Source organism: Arachis duranensis, chromosome 1 (assembly GCF_000817695.3).
Source record: "Arachis duranensis cultivar V14167 chromosome 1, aradu.V14167.gnm2.J7QH, whole genome shotgun sequence".
In the NCBI taxonomy this organism is placed as follows: Eukaryota; Viridiplantae; Streptophyta; class Magnoliopsida; order Fabales; family Fabaceae; genus Arachis; species Arachis duranensis.
Genome location: NC_029772.3, coordinates 32603102 through 32626638, shown reverse-complemented (window position 1 = coordinate 32626638; position 23537 = coordinate 32603102). Strand labels below are relative to the sequence as shown.

Here is a 23537-nt window from a genome sequence, read left to right as displayed (position 1 = left end):
GTGAAACCCTTGCATAAGCTTGCCATGGAAAGGAGTAAGAAGGATTGGATGAAGACAGTAGGAAAGCAGAGAGACGGAAGGGACAAGCATCTTCATACGCTTATCTGAAATTCCTACCAATGAATTACATAAGTATCTCTATCTTTATCTTTATGTTTTATTCGTATATCATCATTCATATCCATTTGAGTCTGCCTGACTAAGATTTACAAGGTGACCATAGCTTGCTTCATACCAACAATCTCTGTGGGATCGACCCTTACTCGCGTAAGGTTTATTACTTGGACGACCCAGTACACTTGCTGGTTAGTTGTGCGAAGTTGTGTTTATGCCATGGTATTGAACACCAAGTTTTTGGATTCATTACCGGGGATTATTTGATTTGTGAAAAGTATTGATCACAATTTCGTGCACCAGCGCCCAATCTCTCCCCTTTTTTTCAGAATATCCCTGGCGCTGGAGCCTCTAGGCTGGCGCTAAATGCCAGAGATCCAGCAATAATTTTTCCAAAATTGCCACCCATGACGCTAGATGCCAGGGTGGCAGCAAGCAATTTGTATTTCGTGAGTCCCCTGGCGCTAAATGTCCAGACTCGGCGTTTAGTGCCAAGCCACTAGAATCATCTTTCCTTCTTCACGAAACTCTCAACTCTCTTCCAACTGCACCTGATCCTGTGTTATGCAATGTACATGGCTCAAACAAAGTTAACAACAAGGAAAACTATAAAGTAAAAATAAAGCAAATAAAATGTAAATAAGGGATACTAAGGATCATTGGGTTGCCTCCCAACAAGCGCTTCTTTAATGTCACTAGCTTGACGATGCATTCTCGCTAGGTAAGCAGGTGAGTCGACTTCTGGTGGTCAATCTCACCACCAAGATCACCTCTGGCCATTTATAGTAAACCTTCTATTAGACCTTTCATCCATGATTTCAATATGATCATATAGAGAAACCTTGGTGACTAGAAATGGCCCTGAACACCAAGATTTCAGCTTCCCGGGAAATAGCTTTAGCTTGGACTTGAATAGGAGGACTCTTTGACCAATGATAAGTGGATATCTTATACGTTTTTTTATAGCATTTTCATAGTGTTTTTAGTTAGATTTTATTGATTTTCATTAATTTTAGTATGTTTTAGTGTAAACAATTCATATTTGCATGCTACTTTGAGTTTTTGTGTTTTTCCTATGTTTTAGGGGATTTTTTTGGTAAAATTGGCAAGTTTGGCAAAGCCTTGTTTAGAGACAAAGAAAGGATAGCAGATGTTGTCAAATCCTTACCTTCGTGCATTCCAACGAGCATATCTTGAGCTACAGAGGTCCAATTGATGCGCTCTCAACGGTGTTGGAAAGCTAACTTCTAGAGCTTTTCATAAATAAATAATAGTCTATACTTCACATCCAGATCACTGCCCATAATTGGCGTTGAACACCTACATCTAGAATTTAACGTCTAAGAAGGACCAAACCCACCGTTGAACACCCAAAGCTGGCGTTCAACACCATCAAGGGAGCAAGGTGATGAGCGGATATTTTATACGATTTTTGGCATCATTTTCATATTGTTCTAGTTATATTTTGTTTAATTTTTGTTATATTTTCATAAATTTTAGTGCTAAATTCACATTTTTGGATTCTACTTTGAGTTTTTGTGTTTTATGATTATTTTAGGTAATTTCTGGCTAAAATTGAGGAGCTTTGGCAAAGTCTGATTCAGAGGCAAGGAAAACGTAGCAGATGTTGTCTGATTCTGACCTCCATGCACTCAAACAAGAATTTCTGGAGATACAAAGGTTCAAATGACACGTTCTTAACGGCGTTGGAAAGCTAACTCTTGGAGCTTTCCAGAAATATATAACGGTCTATACTTTTCTTCGAAGGAGCCTGCTCATATTGGTCATTTAATGCCAAGGAGCTACCCTCTTGCTGGCGTTCAACGCCCCAAGGAGACAAGCCAATGCTGAACGCCCAAGAACCATCCCCTTTGGGGTGTTCAATGCCTACCAAGGCACAAGGCAGCGTGGTTCAACACCCATCCCTCAAGTTGGACGCCAAGCTCAGCCCAAGTACTCAACCAAAGTGGGCCCAAGAGTGGATTTTCGCACTTCTAAGTCTAGTTTATCATATTTTTGTATTCTTTTCATCAATAGATTAGTATAAATAGAACAAAGATCACAATTGTTAAGAACTTTTGATCTTTGACCTTTTGCACATTTTACTATTCTTTCTGTAAGTTATGAGCTATTAAAAACCTCCTATGTTATGGTTAGGAGCTCTGCTGATTCTCATGAATTAATAATATTACTGTTTCTATTTCAATACACGTTTGATTCCATTCTCTTGTGCATTTTCATTCTTTATCTCATGAATTGAGGATGACCCGTGACAATCATCCTTGTTCTACATGGGTTCCGTGTGAGTCCTGACCCGGATAACATTGAACCACAGCTACAGAGTGCACTGCGGATTCCAAGAGCGTGCGTGGGTGACTTTGGATAAGTGACATAAAATCCCATTGACCGTGAGTTACTGAGGTCTCTGTGGCATTAAGGCTAGAGTCTGAGAAGCAACGTTCCATGATCCGGAAGATCCGACCTTGTTTGTGGCGTTTTGAGTAGGATCGTGAAGGGGAGTGGATTGCTTAGGTCTTTACCTTCGACAATAGTGGGAAGCCATGAGTTAACTTGATAAGGATGCTACATGAGTTGCTCAGATATGGTGGACTACTATGGTTTAGAAGAGAATAACTTGATGAGGATGCTACAAAAGTTAGTCAATTATGGCTGCCATTGAATGAATCATTTGTTATTGAAGTAGACAGTAAGAAAAGTTAATCCGGAAAGAATACACATCTCCGAAGCCTTGAATGTATCTCTATCACTGTTTTCACAATCAATCTGGTATTTCACATTTATTATTTTATTTATGCTTTTAAACAAACAATCATCTTTTCTAATCGCCTAACTAAGATTTACAAGATAGCCATTTCTTGCTCAATCCAACAATCTCTATGGGATTCGACCCTTACTCACCTGAGGTATTACTTAGACGACCCGGTGCACTTGCCGGTTTAGTTGTGCGGAGTTCAATTTTGCGCACCAAGTTTTTGGCGCTGTTGCCAGGGATTGTTCGAGATTGACAAACTACCGGACTATCTTGTTGCTTAGATTAGATGCTTTTTGAGGTTTTATTGCTCTTTTACTTGTTTTTTTGTTTTTTTTCAAAACCTTTTCTTTACTTTATCTTCTGTTTGAGTCTTATGTTAATCTTTAAGTTTGGTGTCCTTTTGGTGTCTCTTTGTTTCTTTCCATAGTCTTTCGAAAAAAAATATATATTGTTCTTGAGTGTTTTTCATTGTGTTCAAATTGTTCTTGATATTTTTCTTGTTCGATTTTAAAAATTTTAAGTTTGGTGTCTTTTAATTGGTTTCCTTTAATTTTTGAAAATTAGTGTCATTTGATCTAAAATTTGGTGTTTTCTTGTTAGTGAAGTTTAAATTTTGAATTTCAAATCTTATCTTTTCAAATCTTTTTCAACTCTTTATTTCATCTTTTGCTTATCTTTCCTAAATATTCAAAAATCTTATCTTATTTTAAATTCAAATTTTAAATGCAAATCTTTTCAAATTTCAAAATCTTTTTCAAATCTTTATCATATCTTTTTTATTTAAATCTTTCCTATCTTATCTTCTTCAAAATTTTAAATTTCAAATTCTTATCTTTTTAAATCTTTACTATCTTTTAAATTTGATTTTCTAAATCTTTTAATTTTAATTCTTATCTTTCTTATTCTTTTTAAAAATCTTTATCTTATCATTCTTTTTAACTTTTAAAACTTACTTATCTTATCTACCTTTTAAAATTAAAACTCTTAACTCTTGAATATTTATTTTCTTTTAAATTTGAATTTTAAAATCTTTGTTTGACTTTTTCTTTCTTTCATTTTCAAAAATCACCATTTAATTTTCAAATCTCATTAGTTAATTAGTTGTCCCAGCGTTTAATTTTCCTTTACTCTTCTTTATTATTTCGAAATAAATGAATAAAATAAAAATAAAACAAAAATATTTTGATTTTCAAATCTCTTTCTTCTTAATTTTCGAATTCTCAAGCATATCTCTCTCTCCTCTATTTTGAATTCTACCTCCCCTCTCTACCCACATTCTTCTTATCTTCTCTAGATATCTCACTGGGAGTTCTCTATACTCTGACTTAGAAACTCCCATTCTTTCTTTTCTTAGTTCTCTTTTCTTGTTTATGAGCAGGAACAGGGATAAAAAACCTCTCTTTTATCCTAATCCTAAACTTGAGAGGACTTTAAGGAGACGACTACAACAAGCTAAAGAACAACACTCCGGAGGAAATCTCACAGAGCTTTTCGAACAAGAAGCTGAGAGTACAGACATGGCAGGCAACCCTAATGACAGAATAGATGCAAGGAAGGTCCTAGGTAACTTTACTGCACCCACTTCTGACTTCTATGGATGCAGCATCTCTATACCTGCTATTGGAGCAAATAACTTTGAGCTGAAGCCTCAACTAGTCACTTTAGCTCAATAGAACTGCCAGTTTTATGGACTTCCACAAGAAGATCCCAACAGAGTCATCTCTGATTTCTTGTAAATCTGTTATACTGTCAAGACTAATGGAGTGGATCCAGAGATTTACAAGCTTATGCTTTTCCCTTTTGCTATAAGGGACAAAGCTAGGTTATGGCTGGATTCTCAGCCTAAGGAAAGCCTAGACTCTTGGGAGAATATGATTAATGCATTCTTGACCAAGTTCTTTCCACCTCAGAAGCTTAGCAAGCTTAGGTGGAAGTTTAAACCTTCAGACAAAAAGAGGGTGAATCCCTCTATGAAGCATGGGAGAGGTACAAGTAACTGATTAGAAAGCGCCCTCCTAACATGATTTCAGACTGGACCATGCTAGATATCTTCTATGATGGTCTTTTTGAACTGTCCAAGATAGCATTGGACCACTCTGCGGGTGGTTCACTCCACTTGAAGAAAACGCCTGAAGAGGCACATGAACTCATTGACATGGTTGCAAACAACCAATTCATGTACACTTTTGAGAGGAACCCTGTGAACAATGGGTAGCCCAAAAGAAAGGAGTCATGGAGGTTGACACTCTGAATGCCATATTGGCTCAGAATAAGATCCTGACCCAACAGGTTGATGAGCGGATATTTTATACGCTTTTTGACATCATTTTCATATAGTTTTTAGTACGTTTTGTTTAGTTTTTATTAATTTTTTATAGGTTTTAGTGTTAAATTCACATTTTTGGATTCTACTACGAGTTTTTGTGTTTTTGTAAAACTTCAGGTATTTCTGGCTGAAATTGAGGAGCTGGAGCAGAAGTCTGCTTCAGAGACAGAGAAAGCTCTGCAGATGCTGCCCGGATCTGACCTACCTGCACTCAGAAGAGATTTTATGGAGCTAAAAAATTCCAAATGAAGCACTCTTAATGGATACGGAAAGTTGAATTCTAGAGCTTTCCAGAAATATATAATAGTCCATACTTTGCTTAGGATTTGAAGACCTAAAACTGGCATCTAATGCCACCTTCTTGCCCCCTTCCTGGCATCAAGCGCCCAAAAGCAGAGACCGGCGTCCAAATGCCCAAAGAGGACCCCCTAGCCAGCGTTTAATGCCCAAGGAGTCCCCTAGCATGTGGATGTCATCAAAGCTCAGCCCAAACACTCACCAAGTGGGCCCCAGAAGTAGATTTTAGTAGTAAATAGGCTATTTTATCCTTACTAGTCATCTGTTTAGTATTTAAAGTGTATTTTAATTTATCTACAGACATCACGCATACTTTACAGCACTATTTTCATTTTTGCTTTGTATCTTTCCTTTCAGTATGAGTTTCTAAACCTCCTAGGTTGAGGGGATGAGCCCTACTGAGCCCTATGAATTAATAAAAGTATTACTATTTCTTCTCCGATTCGTGTTTGATCTGTTTCTAAGATGTATATTCGATCTTTATCATGGTGAATTGAATGATCTGACAAACTGGCTCTGTTAATCACACCAAGACGAATGTGCTTGACAAACACCCGCGTCAACTTGGGTTCGTGTGAATACATGACTGGAATACACGAGCCAACAGCTATGTTTATACATCTCTCAGACGGTTAATCCACGATTTCGTTGGGGACTTCTCGAGACATCAGTTCAGCTTATTTCCAGGGAGATTAGGGTCTCCGTGGTATAGGCTAGAATCCAAAGAAGCAGCGTTCTCTGATCCAGAAGATTCGACATTGTCTGTGGCAGTTTGAGTAGGATCGCCAGGAGAATGACTTGCTAGCACTTCACCCTTCGTCAGATTGGATGACCACGGCCAATGATGTTCGATCTGTAGCAGAGGAGATCAATGACCACGGCCCATGGTGTTGATCACAAACACCCTGCGATAGAAGAATATCATTCACAAGCAGAAAAGATAGTAGTACCAGAGTTAATTCAGAAAGACAACGCAACTCCAATCCTTCACCCTATTCCTATCAGTATTTTCTATCGCTTTTGCTTTATTCCTTTCATACATTACTCTTACAACTCCATATATGACATAAAACCAACAACCTTCTGATCTGCCTGACTAAGACCTGCAAGATAACCATAACTTGCTTCAAACCACAATCCTCGTGGGATCGACCCTGACTCGCTCAGGTATTACTTGGACGACCCATTGCACTTGCTGGTACAACAGTACGAAAGTGTGGGGATTCGTGCTACCAAGTTTTTGGCGCCGTTGTCGGGAATTGTTAAGTTTGGACAAACTGGCTTATTGTCTTGCTCCCTAGATCAGGTAATTTATTTTATTTTATTTTATTTGAGTCTTTTATTTTTATTTTTATTTTCTTCTTCTCTATTTTTTTGAAAAAAATTAAAAAGCTTTTCAAAAATATTTTTATTTTCTTTGTTTAATCTTTGTTCTTATTTTCAGTCTTTTGTGTTTAAATTTTCGTTCTTCTTTAGTCTTTCTTTCAAAAAATTTTCAAAAATTGTTTCTTTGTTTAAGTCTTGTTTTAAATCTTTAAGTTTGGTGTTTTTTTTATGTTCTTGTGTTCTTTGAGTCTTGTGAGTTTTGTTCTTTGTGTTCTTGTTAGTCTTCAAAGTGTTCTCGAGTCTTTCTTTATGTTTTGATCTTAAAATTTTTAAGTTTGGTGTTCCTTTGTGTTTTCCTCCAAAATTTTCAAAAATAAGGAGCATTAAATCTAAAAATTTTAAGTTTTTTGTCTTTTACTTGTTTTCCTCTCTCCTCATTAAATTCAAAAATAACAAAAAATATCTTTTTTAACTTAAAACTAACTATATTTTCGAAAATTAGTAATAAAAAATCAGATTTCAATTTTAAATTTTTATCTTATCTTATCTTAATTTTAAAATTCAAAAATCAAATCTTTTCAAAATAAAAAAATCATATCTTTTTCAAAATCTTATCTTATCTTATATCAAATTTCAAAATTCAAATCTTTTTCAAATCTTCATCTTATCTCATTTCAAATTCAAAATTCAAAATTTAAAATTTAAATCTTTTTAATTTTAAAACTTATCTTTTCTTAACTTTCTTATCTTATCTTATCTTACCTAACTTATCTTTTCTATCTTGTCTTATCTTTTTAAATTTTAAAATTAAATCTCTTTTAAATCTTTTTAATTTCTCATCTTATTCTTTCTTATCCTCTATCTTATTTTTAAAATTTCAAACCTTTTCTTAATTAATTATATATCTTCTCTCTCTTCTTTTTCAAAACTTCCTAACTAACTCTTCTATCTCAATTTTTGAAATTCTCTTCTTCTCTCTCTTCTATTTTCAAAAATTAATAATTAAATTTTTAATTTCTTTTAATTAATTAACTTTAATTTTCAAAAATAATAAATAAATAAAATAAAGACAAAAATATTTTAATTCTTGTTCATCCTTTCTACTTTTATTCCTTCTATCTTCATCCCTCTTCTTCTTCTTCTATATTTTTCTACTTTCTTCACATCTCACTTGGAGTTTTCTGCCTTCTGGCATAGAAGCTTCCTTTCTCTTTTTTTTTCTTTTTTTCTTTTCTTGTTTATGACCAGGAACAGGGATAAAGAGCCTCTCTTTAATCTTGATCCTGAACTTGAGAGGACTTTAAGGAGGAGAGTCAAGAAAGATGCTTGGTGACTACAATCCTGATTTCTATGGAAGAAATATCAATGTACCTCCTATCAGAGCAAGAAGCTTTGAGATCAACCTACAATATATTACATTAGTGTTGCAGAAGTTCTAATTTCATGGACATCCACAGGAAGATCCCAATAAATTCATCACTGACTTTCTACAGTTCTGTGACACTGCAGAGACCAATGGAGTGGACCCTAAACTCCACAAGCTAAAACTATTTCCATTTGCTCTGAAAAATCAAGCAAAAGATTGGTGGGATACTGCACCTAGAGGAAGTATGAACACCTGGGATCAGGTTATCAACAAATTTCTAAAATAGTTATCTCCCTTACAGAGATTGGCTAAGTTAGCAACAGATGTTTAGACCTCAGTTAGGACAGAAGTTCTGGACAGGGAGACTTTAGCCACACTCTCTGTTGAGAGTTATAGTGGTCCTAGTGTTATGAGTGGTAACCACCCTCAAGGAGACACTTACACCTGCAATCGGTGGACACCTGAGTAGGTTAATATTCCTCTTACTAAGTTGTTTGAGGAGGTGCATCCCCAAAAGGCCCTTACAAAAAGCCTGATGCTCTCTAGGAAAGAGACCTTAAAGGAAGTTGAGATAGTAGTCTTCACCATGGAGGCCGAACCTCAGAATCATGCTACTGAGGGACTTAAGACAATCAAGGACCAAGAGGATCTTGAGAATGCCATTGAGCACGACCCTACAGAGGAGAAGGAACCTCAAGTTGATTCTTCTCTGGGCATGCAAGAGGAGCCTGTAACTCCCACAAAGCACACCCTTGCAGAGGTGAAAAAGCCTCAAGAACTACCCTTCCTAGGCGTGCAAATAGAACCAAAAGATGAGCAACTGGCTCATCTCCAAGTAGCATCCAAGAGGATGCAAGTCAATACCTCTTTTACAGAGGTATTTGAAAAGAAGGACCTAGGGGTAGATGAAATAGAGATACTTACTGAGAAGTATAGTATCCTAATTCAGCATGAACTGCCAAAGAATATGTTAGATCCAGGGAGCTTTCAGATCCTATGGAGTACTAGAAAGATCATTTTTGACAAAGTCTTGTATGATCTTGGCTTAATTTTAAATCTAATACCTTCCATTGAGGCAGAGACCGAATCTGGAGAGACTGGGAAGGCATTGAATGCCAGTGAGGAAGCCCTCACTGGGCGTTCAATATCCATCCTTGCAGCAGAGCTGGCATTGAACGCCAGCCAAGGAGCACTGGCTGGGCGTTCAATGCCCAAACACCCAGAAACTCTGGTGCTGAATGCCAGTGAGGAACCCCTCACTGGGCATTCAACGCCCAACCAAGCAGGCTTTCTGGCGCTGAATGCCAGTGAGGAACCCATCACTGGGCGTTCAATGCCCACACACCCAGGAAAGCTGGCGTTGAACGCCAGCAAGGATACCCCTGCTAGGTGTTCAACACCCAAAGTGATAGAAGGATTGGCGTTTAACGCCAGTAAGGGTGCACAGCATGGGCGTTTGACGCCCAATAAGCTAACAGAGCTGGCGTTAAATGCTAGTGAAAGCACACCTTCTGAGTACTCAGTTCCCACTCAAGAAACCTCTATCCCAGAACTAAAGAAAGCCAAGGCTCATATAGAGACCGTAGAGGTTCCTTTGGTTGCACTTCTAGAGTGCATAAGTTCTGATGAACAGTCATCCTCGGATGAGGATAAAGACACTAGGGAAGAGCAAGTTGCTCGGTACCTAGGAGCTCCTGTCAAGCTGAATGCCAAACTATTTAGTACAAAGCCTTTGGAGGAAGAACCTCCATTGCTTTCTAAAGAACTCAATGCTTTGATTCAGCAGAAGCTACCTTAGAAGCTTCCAGATCCTGGACGCTTTTTGATTCCTTGTACCATAGGTACCATGACCTTTGAGAAGGCTCTGTATGACCTAGGGTCAAGTATAGTAATGGAGAAGCTGGAAATCCAAGAGGAAATAAGGATTACCTTGCATAAGGACTGGTTGGTATTCAAGGTTCTTAAACCTCCATTACCCTATGACAAGGGAGGCACTTGCATAAAGGATTCAGCATCCGAACCTCCTCCCTTGGATGAAACCAATTCAATCCCTTGTAAGACCAAACGTAAGTTTGGTGTGGGATGTACGCTATCCACAAAAGAGGAAGGCCCCAAAAGAAGATACCTAGGGGCTGGAAAAACAAAAATATCCCTACTGAGGGCTTTTCGCCATGGAAGATGGTGGTTTTCACTTATCTCACCATGGTATTTACCATGGAAGAAGGAAGTTACAAAAAGGGACACCAGCATTCTGCCGTAAGCCCAACCCTGCCTCAGGCAGTGAACAAGATCCTGTCTTTTGAGCGTATTACGCTATTCCATGAGAGCATAGGAAGGGAGCTCCCAATAAGGAGTAGGGATTTATTCCTCTATGACTATCTTCCTCTTTGAAAGGAGTTGTTCGTCAAGCTAATAACATTAAAGAAGCGCTTGTTGGGAGGCAACCAACCTTAATTAATTAATTATTTTATTTTATTTTGTTTTGTTTTTCTTTTATGGTTATGATCATATGCAGCAGTCAGAACAGAGACAGAATTTACACTAGTGAAAATAGAACACTCTGGATGGAGTGTTAAAGTTGAATGCCAGCCAGGGTATCCCTGCTGGGCGTTCAACGCCCCTAATTGGAAGCATTGCTGGCATTGAACACCAGCCAGGGAGCAACCCCTGGGCGTTCAAACGCTAGCGCAAGAGAGCAAGGAATCTGGAATTCCTAAACCTCTTAGGACCAGTAAGTCCTACAAAAGCTCCACCTACCCCACCTTCTTTTACCCTACTCTTCCCCATTGTTCATATTTGCTCGAGGACGAGCAAAACTGTTAAGTTTGGTATTGCAAAAGATTTGCTTTTTGACTTCTACCACTCCTAAGTATGGCACCAAAGAATGGTGAAACCTCAAGGAAGAGGAAGGGAAAGGCATTAGCCCCTACAAGAAGAGGATGGAGCAAACTAGAAAGCATGCACATGAGCTCGTGCAGCCGCCTCAACAAAGACAAAGGAGTGACATTAAAGAGATCAAGCACTACATGGGATCCTCAAAGAGGAGCACTAGCCACCATCATTCAGGTGGATTCGTTCTCTTTTACTCCTTTCCTGTTATTTTTCTATTTTTTGTCTGTTTATTTATCTATTTTCTTGTTCTTATTGCATGATCAGTTGCATTGATGTCTTAAAGTTATAAAATATACCATATATCTATCACCTTGCTTAAAAGAAAATTTTATTTGAAAAGAATTGAGAGATTCATGAATATCAAGTTTAAAATAAGAATAGTTTAATTATGTTGATGTGGTGGCATTGCTTTTATTTTCTGAATGTATGATTAAACAGTGCATATTTGAGGTTGTAACTTTAGAATGTTGGCTCTTGAAAGAATAAAGAAAAAGGAAAAGTATTATTGATAATCTGAAAAATCCAAAAATTGATTCTTGAAGAAAGAAAAAGCAGCAAAAAGAAAAAGAAAAAGCAGCAAAAAGAAAAAAAAGCATGTTGTAAAAAAAATTTACATATGCATGCGAAAAAGAAAGAAAAAATGGCAAAAAGAAAAAAAATTAAAAAGCAGAAAAATCCATTACTGCCCAAAAATGCAGGAAAAGGAGGGCAGATTGAAAAAGCTAGTAACCCTTTTAAACCAAAAGGCAAGGGTAAAAGGACCCAAGGCTTTGAGCATTAATGGATAGGAGGGCCTAAAGGAATAAAATCCTGGCCTAAGCGGCTCAATCAAGCTATCCCTAACCATGTGCTTGTGGCATGAAGGTGTCAAGTGAAAAGCTTGAGACTGAGCGGTTAAAGTCGTGGTCCAAAGCAAAAAGAGTGTGTTTAAGAACTCTGGACACCTCTATCTGGGGACTCTAGCAAAGCTGAGTCACAATCTGAAAAGGTTCACCCAGTTAAAGTGTCTGTGGCATTATTGTATCCGGTGGTAATATTGAAAAACAAGGTGCTTAGGGTTACGGCCAAGACTCTAAAAGCTGTGTTCAAGAATCAAAAAGAGCTTAACTAGGAAATTCAATAATATCATCTAGATTCTAGGTTCCTAAAGATGCCAACTATTCTAAGTTTTAATGGATAGTGAGATGCCAAAACTATTCAAAAGCAAAAAGCTACTAAGTCCCGCTCATCTGATTGTAACTAAGCTTTGAAACTTTGAAATTTATTGTATCTTAATTTTTTTTATGCTACTGGGTTTTTAGTTGCTTGGGGACAAGCAACAGTTTATGTTTGATGTTATGATGCGCGGATATTTTATACGCTTTTTTGCATCACTTTCATATAGTTTTTAGTATGTTTTGTTTAGTTTTTATTAAGTTTTTATAGATTTTAGTTTTAAATTCATATTTTTGGATTCCAGTATGAGTTTTTGTATTTTTGTACAATTTCAGGTATTTTTTGGATGAAATTAGAGCTTTTCTGGAGCTAAAAAATTCCATAGAAGGAGCATAACACACAAAACATCAAATATTGGAAATAAAGAATCAAGCAAAACCAAGATCACTATCAAAGAAGGAGCATAGCACACAATGAACAAAAATAGTGGTTAAAATGTGTAACCACTCATTAAAGCCCAAAAACTCAAAAGGTATTTTGTTCTATCTCTCTTCTATGTTCCATAAAAATCATTCAAGCAAGTTTAAAAACAATTGTCCAAATTAATTCAATAGAATGCCCTTAAATCAAAATTCTTGAAAATCTTTGTTGTTTTTCACCAAAATTATTTCCTTTATGTATGTATATATTGCGATGGATGCAAAGTTTCAACATTGCAAAAATTAACATGAACAATTAGGATAAAATTGAACTAGGTGCTATACTATTCACAACATCCAATCACAATTTCTATCTCTAAAATATATATCATGTAAAAGATGCAAAATACATTAGTATAAACTATGAATAGTCTAAGATATATGTACTAAAAGAAAATGCAATGCAACAATAAAAAAACAGTCCAAATATCTACAAGAACATAAAACAAGAAAACAAAAAAATAAAGTGCAAAGTGTTCAGAAAAGAAAATTTACACCCAAAAAATGACGAATCCTCCCCCACACTTAAGCGCTTGCACGATCCTCCGTGCACGAACACAATCCGGGGAGAATGTTTCTAAAGTACTCCACCTTCAATTGGTGGATGTGGGGGCTCGGGTTGCATGGAAATTGCCAAGTCCAATGCAATCTCGGCGTCTTCATCCTCAGCGTCCTCCTCCTCCTCTCCCGATTCCTTGCCTTTATGTCTCATCCATAGTGGGATGTCTCCCACCTATCACTTTAGATGTAAGTCCTCAAGTTGGACTTTGGTTGTAACTCACATCGAGGAGGCTTGTGCTTCCATCCATCATTGAGTTGCCAACCATTCTTGCTCTTCAAAAATCTTCCGGGATCCCAAATAAAGTACATTAAGCTCTCAAGCAACCTCAAGGAAGAAATTGGGATCCACAAGTGTTGATTGTTGAAACTTATACCCGGATCCCACACTTTAGTTTCTCTATTATCCTCTTGTTGAGTCTTGCTCTTGCACTTGAATGAACAACCTTCCCAAACACCTTTGAGGTACCCAAACAATTTTTTGAATCCTCCTAAGTGAGTTTTGCACCATTTATACTTTGAATTTCTTTGGTAACCAACATCCATTCCTCCACTATTTAACACCCCAAGAAGCACCTTAAGTTGATAATCTGTTTTCAAGAGAGCATATTGATGTGGGCCTATGAAGCTTATGGAGGAAATTATTACCCACTCAATTTGTCCTTGGTTGGGAGTTGCTTCCTCACCCACTTCTTCCTCTTTTTCCCCATCACTCTTTTCTAGCTCTTCTATATCTTTCTCAAACTCCAACGGGCAAGCTTCCTCAGGATCATTGAGGGAGTTGACCAAGGTAGACAAAAAATTATTGATGATGGAATCCACTTCTTGATCAAACTCCCTTAATTCTTCATTTACCTCTTCCGGTTCACTAGTTCTACCTTCCTCCTCTTGTAACTCAAGCCTTAACTCCTCTTATTCTCCTTGAGGCTCAATGTTATCCTCCTTTCTACACTCCTTCATTGCTCCTCCACATTCCTCAAGGAGAATGTCTTGATTTCTTGAGCGTAGTAGGGTCAAGCGATTCACCGCTTCGGCTCTGGTGGCCAAGAACTCCCCTTGCTTCCTTCGGAATCCTTCTTACTCTTGAAAGAATTCATGAAAGTCTTGCCCTTCTTGGGGCAAGGGTTGGAAGATTTCACAATTTTGTAGAAGAGAAGGTTCAAAGGTTGGGAGAAAGGTTGTGTAGTTGGAAGGTGTGTCACGTGGGTGGGATATTGAGGTGGTGTATAAGGGATTGATGGTTCATATGGTTGGTAACAAGGTGTATAGACATTTTGATTCTATGGAGGTGTATGGTATGGCGCTTGAAGGTTTGGTGGTTGAGGGTTGTGTAAGGGGTATCTCTCATATCTTTGGTTATGATACTCACATAGGGGAGAGTGTGGGGAAGGGTTTTGCTCGTTGTAGTATGGGGAAGATTGCTCCTCCCTCCATCCCTTCTCCCATTCCTTGATACAATCCCAATTTGAGTTCATCATACCCTACAAAATACTCACAACCAAGCTCCAAGCAACAAGGGTGATAACTCATAAAGAAAGTAAGAAATAAAAGCAAAAGACATAAATAAACAAGAAAAACATACACCTAAATATTAGCAAAAACAAGCAAATAACCAAAAAGAAAGATATTTACACTATCAACATATTTATAACAACCTAAGATATAACACCAATTGTGTCTCCGGTAATGGCGCCAAAAACTTGATAGAGCAGAACCGTCGGCTAAGAATCTCTTCTCGGTAAAAATAGAAATAACTTCGTCGTGGATATAGTTCTCAACCAACAAGTAATGCTCAATCAAAATGTAGATTTTCTAATCAAAATATAAACCGAGAGTCATTCAACCTCGGGTCATTCTCCCTAGGAATGCAATTGAAGTGTTACGCTTTCGGTTGTTAGGGCAAAAAGGGGATTTTGAAATTAAAGAACAAAAGATTAAAAAAACCAAGCAATAAAAGAACTATTGAATGATCAAATTGATATTAAAGCAAGTAAAAAGGAAGTAAAGTTAAAAATAGTGAAAATGCAAGATATGTAATAAAGAGCCTTGACTTGGGAATGAGGATCCAAGGAATCCTATCATCTGCATAACCATAACTATGGCAACTATGATGAGTTAATCTCGCTTAGTTAACCCCTAACATTGAGGAGTAGGTCAAGCAAGCATAATTGACCTTAATCCATAAGTCGTAGCTAACTTACCAAACTAGTTGATAAAAAGCTAGCATCAATGGAAACAAGAGTCAACTAACTACCCAAGAGTTACCACTAAATGTTGGACATCATGACTCTAGTATCCTAGGAACTCCAATCCCAAGCCAAGGTGTGAAAATATACTCAAAATCTAAAGTTGGCATTTTCACAAACACCTTGTGTGCATAAATGGAAAACTATAACCAACTATCAACAATATCAACAAGAGACAAGCAATCAAGCATAAAGAAAGCATAAGATATGAAATTCATTAATCAAAACCTCAAGAAACTCAAAATTGAAAACATGAACAAAGTAACTTGAACTAAAGAGAAATTGAAAATAAAGATGATGTAATTAAAAAGGAAATTGAGAGTACTTACAATTAAAGAAGCAAAATCCAAGATCAAAGCTTGTTATAAAATGCTACAAGAAAGCTACTAAAAACCTTAAGAGAGAATTTTTCTACTCTACACTACTTCTACTCCTAATTAACTATGCTAAAAAATGTAAAAATGAGGCCTTCTACTCTAATGCCTTCATATGAGTTGATATCCCCTTCATATAGCACTTCAATTCAGCCTTCAAGCCTTTAAAAATGGGCCAAAAGCTCTCAGAAATCGCGCAACACGTGTTTGTTTAATGAAATCACGTGTTGGGTCATGTGCGTATGCACACTTGGTTGAATGTTCTTTCGTGCGTACGCACACATGCTAATTCCTTCTTGTGCACACGCACGCTTGCTTGTGCACATGTACACTTTTCTGTGTGTGCTTTTCCTTATTTTCTTCAAGTGTTCTCCCTCGTACATGCTTTCTTCCACTTTTGGCTATCCATTCTTGTCTTTATGACCTGAAATTACTCAAGAAACATGTCATGGCACCAAATGGAATAAAAGTGGAATTAAATTGCTCATTTCAAACATAAAATTGCATGTTTTCATATTTAAGTACAATTTAGGGGCAAAACACAAAAGTATGCTATTTTGGTGCCTAAGTGTGAGTTTATGTGATGAAATCCATCCAAATCAAGCTAAATTATATCGTCAAATATGAATTTATCAATTCCTCTATACTTAAACAATAGAATTTCCTCATGCTAAACTAACAATGAGAGAGATCAAAAGGGGTAATCAACTTATTAAATGCAACTATCTATATGCATGCAAATATGTATATATTGTCTATGCCTATATATCTATTTATAGTTTCCTATGAAATTGGTGAAAACAAACAATCAAATTCCCAACCAAGAGTATCGACAATTAGGGTTAAGCAAAGAATTAATTCAATGCAACCAAAATCTAGAGAATTGATTCAAATTCTAAAATAAAGCAACTTGCAAGAATGCATGATAAGAAGTGTAGAAACATAGAATTGAGTAATTGAACCCTCACTTGGTGTGTATACACTCTCATCGCTCAGTGTCTTGGGTTTAATCACTCAAGTCTCCTCCTAATCATGCTTTCAAGGAATTACTTTTCATCTAACAATCAACAAACAAGTGATGCATGAATGCAATTATCATGAGGGCTTCATATGGTTGTAACAGGGTTAGGGTCAAGGTGGGATATATATAGCTAAGTGGACAAAATTGATTGAATCCTTGATAAGTTTAAGTATCCAACTCAACCATTATCACTCATGTATGCTTTATCATTTACATCACATATGCATTTCTTATTCACTTTTCTTTTCTTTGGGGTAACTTTCATTCCCCTTTTTTATGATGATTATTTTTTTATTTTTTTCAATTAAAATAAATGCCTATGGTTTAGTAGTTCATACATGAGTGTTCCCACATTCCAAAATTTTCAATGAAATACCAAAAATAAATATTTTCATTCACTATCAATGTTTTCCAAAATTCTCCCACACTTAAATGAAACACATTCCTCAACCTAAGCTAATCAAGGATACAATCCAAGGCAAATTATGGTTTTTCGCTTAAGGTTGTGATGTGCTAATATCAAGAACAATGGGGTAAATAAAGCTCAAAAGGTTAACAATGGTAGATGTGAGGGTATGGCTATATGGGTAAGTAAGCTTAATTCAAAAATGGCCTCAATCATGCTCAATGCATCCAAATCATCAAATATTGGAAATAAAGAATCAAGAAAACCAAGATCAAAATTATAGAAGGAGCATAGCACACAATGAACAAAAATAGTGGTTAAAATGTGTAACCACTCATTAAAGCTCAAAAACTCACAAGGTATTTTGTTCTATCTCTCTTCTATGTTCCATAAAAATCATTCAAGCAAGTTTAAAAACAATTGTCTAAATCAATTCAATAGAATGCCCTTAAACCAAAATTCTTGAGAATCTTTGTTATTTTTCACCAAAATTATTTCTTATATGTATGTATATGTTGTGATGGATGAAAAGTTTCAAAATCTTTCATAGTTCTATTCCTAATTTTCAACATCGCAAAAATTAACATGAACAATTAGGACAAAATAGAACTAGGTTCTATACTATTCACAACATCCAATCATAATTTCTATCTCTAAAATATATACCATACAAATGATACAAAATGCAATAGATATAGACTATGAATAGTCTAAGATATATGTACTAAAAGAAAATGCAATGCAATAATTAAAAAAAAATAGTCCAAATATCTACAAGAACATAGTAAAAGAAAACAAAAAATAAAGTGTAAAGTGTTCGGAAAAGAAAATTTACACCCCCAAAAATGACGAATCCTCCCCGAACACTTAAGCGCTTGCATAGTTCTCAGTGCACGAACACAATCTGGGGAGAATGGCTCTAAAGTACTCCACTTTCAATTGGTGGATGTGGGGCTCGGGTTGCATGAAAATTGCCAAGTCCAATGCAATCTCGGCGTCTCCGTCCTCGGCGTCCTCCTCTTCTCCCGGCTCCTTACCTTTATGTCTCATCCATGGTGTGGTGTCTCCCACCTTGCACTTTGGTTTTATGTCCTCAAGTTGGACTTTGGTTGGAGCTCACATCAAGGAGGCTTGTGCTTCCATCCATCCTTGAGTTGCCAACCATGCTTGCTCTTCAAAAATCCTCCGGGATCCCAAATAAAGTACATTAAACTCTCAAGCAACCTCAAGGAAGAAATTGGGATCCACAAGTGTTGATTGTTGAAACTTATACCTGGATCCCACACTTTAGTTTCTCTATCATCCTCTTGTTGAGTCTTGCTCTTGCACTTGAATGAACAACCTTCCCGAACACCTTTGAGGTACCCAAACAATTCTTGGAATCCTCCTAAGTGAGCCTTGCACCATTTATACTTTGAATTTCTTTGGTAATCAACATCCATTCCTCCACCATTTAACACCCCAAGAAGCACCTTAAGTTGATAATCTGTTTCCAATAGAGCATATTGATGTGGGCCTATGAAGCTCATGAAGGAAATTGTTACCCACTCAATTTGTCCTTGGTTGGGAGTTGCTTCTTTACCCACTTCTTCCTTCTCTTCCCCATCACACTTTTCTAGCTCTTCCCTATCTTTCTCAAACTCCAAAGGGCGCTTCCTCGAATCATTGAGGGGTTGACCAAGGTGGACAAAAAATCATTAATGATGGAATTCATTTCTTGATCAAACTCTCTCAATTCTCCATTTACCTCTTCCGGTTCACTAGTTCTACCTTCCTCCTCTTGTGACTCAAGCCTTGACTCCTCTTCTTTTCCTTGAGGCTCCATGTTATCCTCCTCTCTACACTCTTTTGTTGTTCCTCCACATTCCTTAAGGGGAATGTCTTGATTGGTTGAGCGTAGTAGGGTCAAGTGATTTACCGCTTTAGCTATGGTGGCCATGAACTCTCGTTGCTTCCTTCGGAATCATTCTTGCTCTTGAAAGAATGCTTGAAGGTCTTCTCCTTCTTGGGACAAGGTTTGGAAGATTTCACAATTTGGTAGAAGAGAAGGTTCAAAGGTTGGGAGAAAGATTGTGTAGTTGGAAGGTGTGTTATGTGGGTGGGGATATTGAGGTGGTGTATAAGGGATTGATGGTTCATATGGTTGGTAACAAGGTGTATAGACATTTTGATTCCATGAAGGTGTATGGTATAGCGCTTGAAGGTTTGGTGGTTGAAGGTTGTGTAAGGGGTATCTCTCATATCTTTGGGTTTGATACTCACATAGGGGAGAGTGTTAGGAAAAGTTTACTCATTATAGTATGGGGAAGATTGCTCCTCCCTCCATCCTTTCTCCCATTCCTTAATACAATCCCAATTTGAGTTCATCAACCCTACAAAATACTCACAACCAAGCTTCAAGCAACAAGGGTGATAACTCATAAAGAAAGTAAGAAATAAAAGTAAAAGACATAAATAAACACCTAAATATTAGCAAAAACAACCAAATAACCAAAAAGTAAGATATTTACACTTTCAACATATTTACAACAACCTAAGATATAACACCAATTGTGTCTCTGGTAATGGCGCCAAAAACTTGATCGAGAAGAACCGTCGGCTAAGAATCTCTTCTCGGTAAAAGGAGAAATAACTTCGTTGTAGATATAGTTCTCAACCAACAAGTAATGCTTAATCAAAGTTTAGATTTTCTAATCAAAATATAAACCGAGAGTCATTCAACCTCGGGTCGTTCTCCCTAAGAATGTAATTGAAGTGTTACACTTTCGGTTGTTAGGGGAAAAAGGGGATTTTGAAATTAAAGAACAAAAGATTAAAAGAACAAAGCAATAAAAGAACTAATGAATGATCAAAATTGATATTAAAGCAAGTAAAAAGGAAGTAAGGTCAAAAATAGTGAAAATGCAAGATATGTAATAAAGAGCTTTGACTTGGGAATGAGGATCCAAGGAATCCTATCATCGCCATAACCACAACTATGGCAACTATGATGAATCAATCTCGCTTAGTTAACCCCTAACATCGAGGAGCAGGTTAAGCAAGCATAATTGACCTTAATGCATAAGTCTTAGCTAACTTACCAAACTAGTTGATAAAAAGCTAGCGTCTATGGAAAGAAGAGTCAACTAACTACCCAAGAGTTACCATTAAATGTTAGACATCATGACTCTAGTATCCTAGGAGCTCCAACCCCAAGCCGAGGTGTGAAAATCTACTCAAAATCTAAAGTTGTCATTTTCATAAACACCATTGTGTGCATAAATAGAAAACTATAACCAACTATCAACAATATCAATAAGAGACAAGCAATCAAGCATAAAGAAAGCATAAGATATGAAATTCATTAATCAAAACTTCAAGAAACTCAAAATTGGAAATATGAACAAAGTAACTTAAACCAAAGAGAAATTGAAAATAAAGATGATGTAATTAAAGAGGAAATTGAGATTACATACAATTAAAGAAGCAAAATCCAAGATCAATGCTTGTTATAAAATGCTACAAGAAAGCTACTAAAAACCCTATGAGAGAATTTTTCTACTCTACACTACTCCTACTCCTAATTAACTATGCTAAAAAATGTAAAAATAAGGCCTCCTACTCTAATGCCTTCATATGAGTTGATATCCCCTTCATATAGCACTTCAATCAGCCTTCAAGCCTTCCAAAATGGGCTAAAAGCTCTCAGAAATTGCGCAGCACGTGTTTTATTAATGAAATCACGTGTCAGGTCCTGTGCGTATGCACAAATGTGTGCGTACGCACACTTGGCTGAATGTTCTTTTGTGCGTACGCACATATTGTTGTGCATACGCACACATGCTATTTCCTTCTTGTGCGCACGCACACTTGGTTGTGTGCAAACTTGTCTGTATGTGTTTTTCCTTGTTTTCTTCAAGTGTTCTCCGTCGTACATGCTTTCTTCCACTTTTGGCTATCCATTCTTGCCTCTATGACCTGAAATTACTCAACAAATATGTCATGGCACCAAATGAAATAAAAGTGGAATTAAATTGCTCATTTCAAGCATAAAATTGCATGTTTTCATATTTAAGTCCAATTTAGGGGCAAAACACAAAAGTATGCTATTTTGGTGCCTAAGTGTGAGTTTATGTGATGAAATCCATCCAAATCAAGATAAAATATATCGAAAAATATGGATTCATCAGTGGCACTTTGAGTAGGATCCCCAGGAGAATGACTTGCTAGCGCTTCACCCTTCGTCAGATTCGATGACCACGGCCAATGGCGTTCAATCTGTAGCTGAGGAGATCAATGAACACTGCCCATGGTGTTGATCACATACAACCTTCCATAAAAGAAGATCATTCACAAGTAGAGAAGATTGTGGTAACAGAGTTAATTCAGAAAGACAATGCAACTCCAATCCTTAACCCTATTCCTATCAGTTTTTTCTACCTCTTTTGCTTTATTCCTTTCATACATTACTCTTACAACCCCATGTATAACATAAAACCAACAACCTTCTGATCTTCCTAACTAAGACCTGTAAGATAACCATAGCTTGCTTCAAACCACAATCCTCGTGGGATCGACCATGACTCGCTCAGGTATTACTTAGACGACCTAGTGCACTTGGTGGTACAACTGTACGAAAGTGTGGGGATTCGTGCTACCACAGGTTAACATGATCTCTCAGTATTTGATTGGATTTCAAGCTGCATCTGGGAGTAGTCAAGAAGCCTCCTATGAAGGAGATGCCTATGATTCAGATCGACCCATTATGGATGAGGTTAAATATTTGGAAAATCCCTCAGGAAATCCCAATAATAAGCCTTGTAGAAACACCTACAACTCATCATGGAGGAATCATCCCAACTTTTCATGGAGGTGACAACAGAAGCCTCAGCAAGGCTTCAATGACAACCAAGGTGGAAGGAACCAAAATAGGTTCAGTAACAGACCATTCCTACCTTTTTCGCAACAGATGGAGACATCTAAGCAAAGCCTCTCTGAGTTAGCTACTATAGTCTCTGATCTTTCTAAGACCACTCATAGTTTCATTAATGAAACAAGATCCTACATTAAGAATCTAGAGGTATAGATTGGTCAGCTGAGTAAGAGGATCCCAAAAAACACTTCTAACATTCTTCCAAGTAATACTGAAGTAAACCGGAGAGAAGAGTGTAAGACCTTCAGTATATGAGCTGAGGCCAAATCTGAAGAGGAAGTGTTGGCATTGAATGCCAGCCAGAAAGTAGAGGTTGGGCATTCAATGCCCAAGAAGGAGTAGGTTATGGCGTTGAATGCCACCATGGGTGTAGCTGGGCGTTCAACGCCCACTAAGGACCCCTTGTTGGAAGAATTAAAAGAAACCAAAACTCATGAGGAGATCATAGAGGTACTCTTAAAAGCCTGGTTGCAGATTATAGACTCTGAAAAATACTCCTCCTCTGATGAGGAAGAGGAAACTAGGGAAGAACAAGTTGCTCGGTACTTAGGAATTCTGATGAAGCTGAATGCCAAATTATTTGGAACAGAGACATTGAAGAAAGCTTTATGTGACTGGTGCATGAAATTGTGATCATCAACAATGGCGCCAATAAACTTGGTAGCGCTCTCAAACGTGAATCACACTTTGTCACAACTCCGCACAACTAACCAATAAGTGTACTGGGTCGTCCATGTAATACCTTACGTGAGTAAGGGTCGATCCCACGGAGATTATTGGTATGAAGCAAACTATGGTCATCTTGTAAATCTCAGTCAGGCAGATTCAAATGGTTATAATGGTTTTTTGAAAATAATAATAACATAAAGCATAAAATAAAGATAGAGTTACTCATGTAATTCAATGGTGGGAATTTTAGATAAATGTATGGAGATGCTGTGTTCCTTCTGAATCTCTGCTTTCCTACTACTTTCATCCAATCCTTCTTACTCCTTTCCATGGCAAGCTGTATGTAGGGCATCACCATTGTCAATGGCTACTTCCCATCCTCTCAGTGAAAAAGGTCCAAATGCTCTTGTCACAGCACGGCTAATCATCTGTCGGTTCTCGATCATGCCGGAATAGAATCCATTGATTCTTTTGCGTTTGTCATCACGGCCAACAATCGCGAGTTTGAAGCTTGTCATAGTCATTCAATCCCTGAATCCTACTCGAAATACCACAGACAAGGTTTAGACTTTCCGGATTCTCATGAATGCCGCCATTAATTCTAGCTTATACCACGAAGATTT

The 23537-nt window shown here is 37.2% G+C and overlaps 1 non-coding gene across 1 annotated transcript; it reads right to left on the bottom strand.

Moving 5' to 3' along the window:
• Positions 1–4806: 4806 nt before the first annotated feature.
• Positions 4807–4914, bottom strand: LOC127743113 (small nucleolar RNA R71). Its single transcript, XR_008004413.1, has one exon. It is a non-coding gene; the product is annotated as a small nucleolar RNA R71 (small nucleolar RNA).
• Between the last annotated feature and the right edge of the window lie 18623 nt (positions 4915–23537).